The following is a 9,701-nucleotide window of genomic DNA, read 5'->3' as shown; positions in this document are numbered from 1 at the left end:
TTCTTAAGGTTGTTGATCCCTCGGACATTCCAACTTAGAATATTATCCATCTCAAGTGGAAGGGTTCTCTCTGCCCACCATATCAACATCATGATTATTCTCACCCACTAGATTACCTTGAGAGGTCTCTCCTATCTCCGGCAACTAAAAAGGATTAGTTATAGTAGTAGGATTAATTTGTGAACTTCTCACCTTAATTAGCCTCAATGCATTCTGAAACTCCTCCAAGTCTTATGCAACATTTCCCCCTTCTCTTCCTGCACAATAGCAGGCTTTGGATCCACTCTCACTTGCTTCACTCTCCATCTCTACTTCTCTTTAATCCTACATTGCTCTTCATCATGACTAAAACCTTTACAAGCTTCACAATATAACGGTTTCCGATCATAGGTAACCTCCACAATCACCCTCTCACCATGCTCATTAACAAAAGTGACCCGATCTAGCAACTTCTGAGCCAACTGCACCTCTACCATGACTCTAGCAAATTGTACTCTGTCACGCTTCTTAGTTGCTTCACCCCTCTGTAATGGACATCCAATCTGCTCCAAAATCTTATATAAAGCCTTCTCACCCCAGTATTTGAAATTCAATTTCAATTGAATCCACAGCGGCATAGTTCTAAGTTCCTCCTTATCAAAATCCATATCAAGATCCATGGTTTGCAAACTAAAGGCTTATTATCAAAGAAGTATCTACCATGAATGATTTTATCCCTGTTTTCCTCAGACGTAAAACGCACAATGAAAACTCCGTTTTGAATCAATGCAATCTTATCCACCTTAAAATTCCTCTAAATACGATGAAAGAAGCCATCCATTACATGAATAGGTGGATTAGCTCTAACCACATAACACATAATAGACGAACTCCAAAAATCGACTTCCTCCTGAATATCATCTAGTTTGATTCGAATCTTAGTATTATCAGCATTCACAAATTGTTTTCTACTAGCATTGGGAGCATTAAAACCATTAACAACCTCAATTTCACCATTAACATCCCTTCCATCCCCATTCATATCAGCTTCTCCATCAAATTGTTGTGAAATAGGAATAGAAGGAGTTACCTCATCACCTCAAATTGTTTTAGAGTGATGATGAATCGAATCCAACCATTCATTGAATGTATGTCGAATCTATGATTATTGTTGCAGAATCTTAATTGATTCATGTGGAGTTACCTCATCACCTCAAATTATTTTAGAGTGATGATGAATCGAATCCAACCATTCATTGAATGTATGTCGAATCTATGATTATTGTTGCAGAATCTTAATTAATTCAGGTGGAGTAGAAACATCACCAATACCATTATCAAAATCCAGTGCCTCAACTCCAATCAGCTCATCCAATGATCGAGTCTTAAGCGCTTGAGAGTCTGAAGGCCCTCTAGGCTTGTCCGCTTTTTTCCCTCGACCTCCATATTTCCTTACCATGGCTACAGTGCACGTTAGCAACGTGCACCGAGAGGAAAATTGCTTTCTCTCTCTTCTTCTTCTTCTTCTTCTTCTTTGAATATTCATTTGTTCAACAAGTCTATAAATCAATTTTAAGAAAGTGTATTTAAATCGTGATTTAGAGACCTTATTCAGTAGTCACTTTTATACTAGCATTAGCACCCCTACTAGTTATTCAATCACGATTTGTGATTCGATTCTGAATTTTGCAAAAAATCATACCAAAAAGCACCTTTAGTACCTTTTTTTTTAGTCTTAGAATAGGGAATATGAAATTAGTAACGATTGAAATCAGCATATGAGATTTCCTACAATAAATGCAAGGATCACTTTTGCTAAAATAAGATTGACACAAGAACTCACAACTCTTTGAAACTCATAAGTCACAAAAGACAAATACCTGATTGGGGAGCAGTTATCTATCTAGTGCATATCAAATTAACTATTGTCTATTAGATAAATTAGTATCCATATCTCTTTTGATTGGTACCATAAAAGCTATAGAGTGATACTAACATGTGTAATATTTTGAAAGTTTTTGGATACAAAATATTTCTTTTTTAAAATTCTTATTTTTTTGGGATGTAATCATGTTATCAATAGATATCAATTTAGGTGTGTTTTCTTCATATGAATTACCCAAACTTGAATTTATTAGATTTCTTGGAACTAAGGGGTCATTTAGTTCACCATTTTTTAGCTCCTAGACACGAAATCAATTACTGATTCCCTTTCTTCTTATTTGGTTCAACCCTCATTAATCAATTACCATTAATTTAATTGATGGTAATGAATTCCCCAATTTATTACCTTCCCTTTCCCTTCAAGTAACAAACCTCATTACTTGGTGATAGTGGTTACATTCATTTCCATTCATTGACTTGAATCAGACACTCAATAAAAGTAACCATTTTGTTACCACTAGTGGAAAAAACTGCTTTTGCTACTTATCAAATGCTTTGGCTGTCTAATCAACCCGAGCATTTGTGAAAATTTTAATAAAAAAAATTCACAACTGCTTGTGTTGATTAGTCAACCGGAGCATTTGACATCAAATGCTCCGGTTGACTAATCAACACAAGCAGTTGTGAATAGGTGCTCCGCGTCTCTAGTCCATCAACCTGAGCATTTGGCTGTCTTTTTTTATTATTATTACTAATTAATTCCCCCCCTACTTCCCTCCCTCTTCTAATGAAATTCGTTTAAGTTCTCTCCCTCCCTTCACTGGTTTCTCTTTCTCTCTCATCCTGTCTTCATCTCCTTCCATACTCAGCCACCAACTACTCCATGTCTGCCCTCCTTCTCTCCATCTCCTTATCGTCACCTTGATTTTCATGCTAAAATCCCTAATACGTTAGTAGAAGCTCTGAATCCGGATGGATCCCCCATTTCTAGGGTTTCCAGTTTAATTTTCACTCGCATTTCACCCATTCTTCACAAAAACAAGTAAGTGGCTTGATTTTTTTTTTTGATTTCTGATTTATTTTGTTCTAAAACTTGAACCCTAGAAATCGAAGAAGATTTATTTCTCCCTTTCACGAGTTCCTGTCTCTCTGTCTCATCACGCCCCTGAATTTTTTTTTCTCTCTTCAGATCTTGATGTCTTTTCTAGATGGTCTGATTACTGGTTCTTAGCGTCGTTCTTCAGCACCGCGGTGGGAGGCGACGACGATGGTGGTTTTCTCTCTGTCTGATTACTGGTTCTTAGCGCCGTTCTTCAGCATCGCTCTCTCTCTCATCCATTTTGTGTGAGGATTGAAGCCCGTCATTGCTGCGTTGCCAAAGCTTGCCAGAGTTTATGCCTTCTCCACATCCTCGCACCATTCATTCAGGTTTATGATTTTTTTGTAGTTGAGTGTCGACTTTGCTCACCTAACTGTAATTTAATTAATGTTGTCTCGAGGAACTTATTTTGATCTTTTTCGATGTATACATATGTTTTTGAGATTGACAGGAATCCTTAGGAAAGGATCAAAATAAGGACTCGGTTTAGGAGAAAGGGAATTGATATGTGGAATTTCACGTTTTAGAATCTTTTGAAGTATACAGTTTGTTAACTATTGCTGGTAAATCATGACTGAATTTTATATCTCACTTGCTTGTAGTTCTACCATTAAGAATTTCAGAAGCACGATTGTAATCTTGTCCTTTTAGTTGAATGACTGTAGAGTCTCAATGCAAAAAACAGGTTGTTTAGCAAAAGGATTAAGCTCATCCATCACTTTCCACACGTTTCTCTCTCACCAAATTGCTTTCTTCCTGTGTTGAGCTTGTAGTACAGTAGCTTAGCTTGTTGTGGCCAAAACAATGAGGATTTTTAATCTCTGCCTCATTTTTTTCTCTATCTTTCTTTCAAGTAAGCACTCTTTCCTATATTTTAATTTGAACATGAAATTATTTGGAATAATCTTTCAAGTATATATTGTTTCTATGTTTGTGGTAGTATAAAGTTTTTGCAACTGAGATTTTTGTTTGGTAATGTTGTTGGCATTTTATTGATCTGAGATCACATTTGATGTTTTGGATTTTTCTGCTGTTTTTTTATTCAATTTTAAAGATCTCAAAGACATGGATTTTTCTTATAATGTATTTCTATATTTGTTTCAGCAGAAAATGAGCCAAAATGGTCTATTAGATCTTTAAGATTTTATCCTAATTTTGTTTGTTTCCAAAATTTCAACTTTTCTGGTATAATGTATGTATTTCTGGCTTTCTGCTTTGGTAGGAATTGGCCATATGAGTTTTTGTCATGTTTATTTCTGTTCTTTTTTTTAAGCTTGAAGATTAGCTTTTCTTGAGCTTTATATTGTGTTTGTTTATTTGCTTCCATGGAAATATTATGATTCAGAAATGTAAAGCTTTATTTATTTTTATTTTGGCTTCTGAGCATTATCTTTGATCCTGTGTACTGAAGATATAAAAAGACAAAAAAAAAAAAAAAATCAGATTTAATAGAAAAATAAAAGGAAAATTCATACCAGTATAATCTTCCAACAATCGAAAAGGGTTACAATAGCTATTGATAAATGGATGAAGATGGTTTTGATTTGCAATTGTCTCGTGCTATGAATCATGTATCTCATTCAAATGTAAGCTTCAATAAAAACCAAATTTGTTTTAATTTCAGGTGCTGCAGCATTTTCACCAAAGGTTGGTGTGAACTATGGTACACTGGGGAACAACTTACCCAAACCATCAAAATCAGTTGAACTGATCAAAATCCTGAAAGCCGGGCGGGTGAAACTGTATAACCCAGACCCAGAAATCCTCAAAGCCCTCAATGGCACAAATATACAAGTGTTTATTATGATCCTGTTCTTCATGCACAAAGAGTAGCTGCAATTACGGTTTCGAAGTTTAAGTATACATCTTATTTATCTATGCTGATATAGGCTATAAGGATGAATGAGGTCTAAAAATGTTGGTGTACTGTCAAATATGCTAATTTGCTTGATATCAGAATATGGTACTGACCTACAGTTGGTGTAAATGAGGTAATGAAGCACAATGCATGTGTAATTGCTCGTCTGTAAGAAGACTGAGTGGATATGTACTTTTAGATGGATTGTCCTATGCGAATGTCCTCTAAAGCATTTTTGCTATTAGAATTTGTTAAAATCCATTGATTTTCATTAACCCTTATTACTTTTTAGCACCTAGAAGTGTAGGTATGATAAGAAGAACAAAGGTGGCATGATTGTTAGTAGAGATGCATTACCTGAGATACGCACATGAAACATACTCGCATAAAGTTAAATACAGTTTGATATATAACCTTTTATATGACCTCGTGCTAAGATAGGTTAGGTTCTTTAAAACGTTATGCTTTTGATGCACCTCTAAGGTTCTTTCTGGTTCATTTGTTTGAAATTATGACCGACTTCTTTTCTAACATGAATTTTTTTGCTAAGCAGAAGGATACTATTCTTTCCTTTGCTTGTATAGAAGTATATGCTTGTTCCTCATTGTTAATCTCAGATGATGTGAATAAGATGTTTAAGAGCAGCAGTTCCAAGGAGTGCTAGTAGGAAGGTTGTGCCCATGCAATTTGTGACGATGATGGCTAATTTGGAGGGAGAGAAATGCATGTATTTTGACAGGTAAAGCACTAGATTACTCGCATTATGCTCCAGTAATGTATGATCATTCCTATCTTTTACTCTGGCGGCTCCTACCATTGGAGGTCTGACTATTATCCTTTTCTCTGAACATAGATTTGTGTTTATAACTACTGCTTCTTTTTTGTTTGCTTTAGTGTGGAAAGTTCGTATCAAATTACATGCTTTCATTGGGTAAGCTTATTCATCCACTTCTTATTTGCTTTACTGGGTCTGATGGAGTGTTTGCAGATGGACGGTGGTTTTTATTTATTTTTCTCATTATATTTATTAAGTCAAATAACTCTGGAACTGAAAGAAATTTTTGGTTTGTTCTTGTCTTTTGGTGTTTGTTTCTTGTTTGTGTCTTTTGTTTGTTGTAAGAAGGTTATGTTGGGCTACTTGCCCCACTGTGCTGACATTGGGTGTGAGTGTAGCTTTAATGTACAAGGAAGAACGAGTCTCAGGTTGGGTTTTGTTCATCTTTAACTGGCACCTAATGTGTGTTTCCGTAGTACTTCTAATTAATCCCTGCAACTGCCTTGTACATTATCTAGTTAAGATCAATTATATCTAGAAAATCCGATGAATATGTGACCAAAGAAAATCTTTTAATTGAAAGGATTCATATATTTACTTAAAACGAAATAGGATGTGTGATTTTATCTTGAAAAAGTTCAATAAGGATGTGGGTCTTGCATTTTGAGCATCGATGTACTTGGTGCTTCTATAGAAATATGACAATTTTGTACTCTATACAGCCCCGATTACAACAGCTCCTGTTCCTGGGGGTTTTCCCAACATTATCCCCTTGACACCAGGGCAGGTATGTGTATCTTAATTGTATGGTTCATGCTATTGTTTGTTTTCTACCATTAGGCCTTCATGTTATCTTGTTTTGTGGATGCAGCTTGGAACTCTTCCTGTCATGCCTGTTCAAGCAATGACTCAGCAAGTTAACTGAGATGATATTTTGCTTTAGGATCTCTTCTTTAATTTATACATCAAAATTCTCATAGTTGGTATGAAATTATAGGCTACTCGGCATGCTGGACGTGTTTATGTAGGAGGATTACCCCCAACTGCTAATGAACAGGTTTTTAATTGTTATTATCGTCATATTGTTCATCCTTTTTACCCTCATAAGAATTTGTATGTGTAAGGTTCACAAGATTGGGGATCTATGTAAAAATTTTGTGATTTTGAATTCACAGTAACATGACTGCTGTTGCTACCCACTACAGATGGCTGTTGCGATCAAGAAGATATTATATGCTGTTGACGAGAAGGAATCTGCGCTCTCCGAAGCTCAGTAAGTTCTGTCAGAATCCCTTGATTTTGATGTAGTTGATCCTGAGGAGGAGAAGAGTGTAGACTGATGTGTTACAGACTCTGGATCATAAACACAAGTCAGTTTCTCCAGTGAAACAAGAGAGAACTGAAGACCATGTCCTGTTTTATGGTTTCCTTATCACAAGTCATAACCATGTACTCATCAGTGATAAACGTACAATAGCAATGGAACATTAGTTTTCTCATAAGGAAGTTATGTTGTTTAGTTGTATTTGATTTTGTTACAGTTGATACATTTCTTGGTTGGTCATGTATTCAGTTGTGATTTTTTGGCTCCTATTATAAGATGGAATTTTTGTTTCGTTTTCTCGTGTTTTGCAGACCTGTTACTCATGCTGCTGGCCAGCAGGGGTAGCAGGTTTGAATTTTTTTTTATAAGAAAAGCTCAAATGCTCCGGTTGTAAACCGGAGCATTTGTAAAATGCTCAAATGCTCGTATGACGTTTGCTACGCGTTAAATACGGAGCATTTGGGGCCTAAACAACCAGAGCATTTGAGGTTTTTTGTACTAGTGTGTTATTTGTGACTTAAAATATTGTGAAAATAATAATAATAATAAATCTGAAAAAAGTAGAGATGATTTTCCCGCCTTCTTTTTCTCTCAGCGCACGGTAAGAATACCCATTTTTATCGTACTTGTCGCCATGGTGAGGAAATAGGGTGAGAAAACTCGAAGCTCTGATAATGGTAAAGAGTTAGGAAAGCCTCATGGTCCATCATCGAATTCACAAGCACTGAAATCTCGATCAATGGATGAATTAATGGGAGTTGAAGCAATTGATTTTGGATTAGAAATTGGAGATTTTTTGATGTCGAAAACTACAATTCAGAGTATTCAACAACAAAGTGAAATTTGTCACACATTCAATGAATGGCTGCAATCTTTGCATTATTCGAAACCTCCACGGAGGAATTTGGATATTGAATCAGGTACGATCAATGCTCCTATTTTACATCAATTTGATTCTGTTGTGAATGACAATGAGATTGAAATTGAGGATATAGATGAAAATTCAATGAACATGTTGATGAAGATTTGATTAAAAATGACAATGAAATTGTAAACAATACTAAAAATGAATGCGAACTAGTGCGTATTGAAATGGAGGATATAGAGGAGGATCTTAATTACTGGAATTCATCATTAGTATGTTATGTAATTGGAGAAAATCCTCCGATTCAGGTGATGGAAGGATTTGTTAGGAGAATATGGAGGAATTTTAAGGTGGATAATATCGCAGTGGTGAAGAAGGGAGTATTTCTTGTGCGACTCACTACCATGGATTCTCATGATTCAGTGCTGTAGGGGCATTATTTTTTCGATAATAAACCTGTGATAATGAAGCCATGGCATCATGATATGGATTTTGAGAAGGAAGATGTTCAGGTGTTACCAATTTGGGTTCAATTGAAGCTTGGATTGAAATACTGGGGAGAAAAACCGTTGCATAAGATAGTGAACCAGATTGGGGAACCGATTAAAAGGGATGAAGCAACTAGAAACAAAGAAAAGTTGCAGTATGCTAGAGTTTTAGTAAAGGTAAAATTTAATCAATCCTTGCCTGATTCAATTATCTTCATTAATGAGTATGGAATAGTTACAGGGGTGCCAGTTCAGTATGAACGAAAACCAAGTGTATGCTCTATATCCCAGGGGATTGGGCATGATACACAAACTTGCAGAGTTAAGAAGATCAAGAAAATATGGGTGCCTAAAGTTCAGCCTGTGGTGGTCAAGGAGACACATGGAAATCCAGCACAAGTAAAAGATAAGGAAGTGAAAGTAGATCAAGAAGGATTTCAGCCATCTCTTAGGCCAATTCCAGTGAGGGTTTCAACAATAAGGCCTACAGATACTACAAATACATTTCAGGTCCTGAACATAAAAGGTGATGTCACAAGGGATAAGGTTGGGAATGGTTCAACATAGTAGGAAATAGGAGGGGGGATCCCTTCTAATCCTAATTGATAGGATTATATGCTGGAATGTGAGGGGGGCACAACCTTGCTAGGAAGCAGAATGATGTTAAAGCCTATATTAACACTCATTCTGTTGGTCTAGTAAGCCTTCTTGAAACTAAGGTCAAGGCCAATAATTTGGGTATGTTATATCAAAGATTGTTTCCAGGCTGGTGTTTTACTTCCAATTCAAGTGTGCATGATGGTGGCAGGATACTGCTAGCTTGGAAAACCACCAGTTTCAATGTGAATATAGTAAGAATTTCTAGTTAATTAATCCATTGTTTTGTTCAACCTGTGAGTAGAAATAGTGGATTTTATTGCACGGTTGTATATGCCTATAATGATAGAAGTGGGCGAGTGGAAATAATGGCATGATCTGAGGAGACTCAACACAGATGAACCTTGGTTATTGTGTGGAGACTTGAACTGTGTAATGACTACAAATGAAAGAATAGGGACACAAGTAAGAAAAGCTGAAATGGTGGATATTAGAGCTTGTATGATGGAATGTGAGTTGGAAGACATAAAGAGTTCAGGGCATTTTTATACATGGAATAATAAACAAGCAGGGGATCAGAGAGTTTTCTCAAAATTAGTTATGACAAATACAGGGTGGCAGGAGATGTTCACTTCAGCAGAAGCTTATTTTCAGGAGGAGGGTGAATTTGATCATTCACTAGCTCTTATTACTGTCTATCCTAGGGAAGATGCAGGAAGGAAGCCATTTAGGTATTACACCATGTGGAAAGCATCTACTCAGTTTAGAAAAATTATACAGCAGGCTTGGAATATAGACATACAAGGGTCAAAGATGTTCAGAGTTATGAAGA

The 9,701-nt window shown here is 36.1% G+C and overlaps 1 long non-coding RNA gene across 3 annotated transcripts; it reads left to right on the top strand.

Annotated features, from left to right (window-relative positions):
* The first annotated feature begins 2,778 nt into the window (after window positions 1-2,778).
* LOC109134788 (uncharacterized) lies at window positions 2,779-6,688 on the top strand. Of its 3 annotated transcripts, XR_008969066.1 has the most exons (5): window positions 2,779-2,905; window positions 3,053-3,815; window positions 4,587-5,559; window positions 5,715-6,511; window positions 6,593-6,688. It is a non-coding gene; the product is annotated as an uncharacterized LOC109134788 (long non-coding RNA). The 3 variants fall into 3 exon arrangements; XR_007273474.2 differs by having other exon boundaries at window positions 3,053-3,291; window positions 4,587-6,511; XR_007273473.2 differs by having other exon boundaries at window positions 4,587-6,511.
* The last annotated feature ends 3,013 nt before the right edge of the window (window positions 6,689-9,701 follow it).

The sequence above is a fragment of the Beta vulgaris genome, chromosome 4 (assembly GCF_026745355.1).
Source record: "Beta vulgaris subsp. vulgaris cultivar EL10 chromosome 4, EL10.2, whole genome shotgun sequence".
In the NCBI taxonomy this organism is placed as follows: domain Eukaryota; kingdom Viridiplantae; phylum Streptophyta; class Magnoliopsida; order Caryophyllales; family Amaranthaceae; genus Beta; species Beta vulgaris.
Note: the sequence above shows the minus strand (reverse complement) of the source record. Positions and strands in the feature narration are given on the sequence as shown.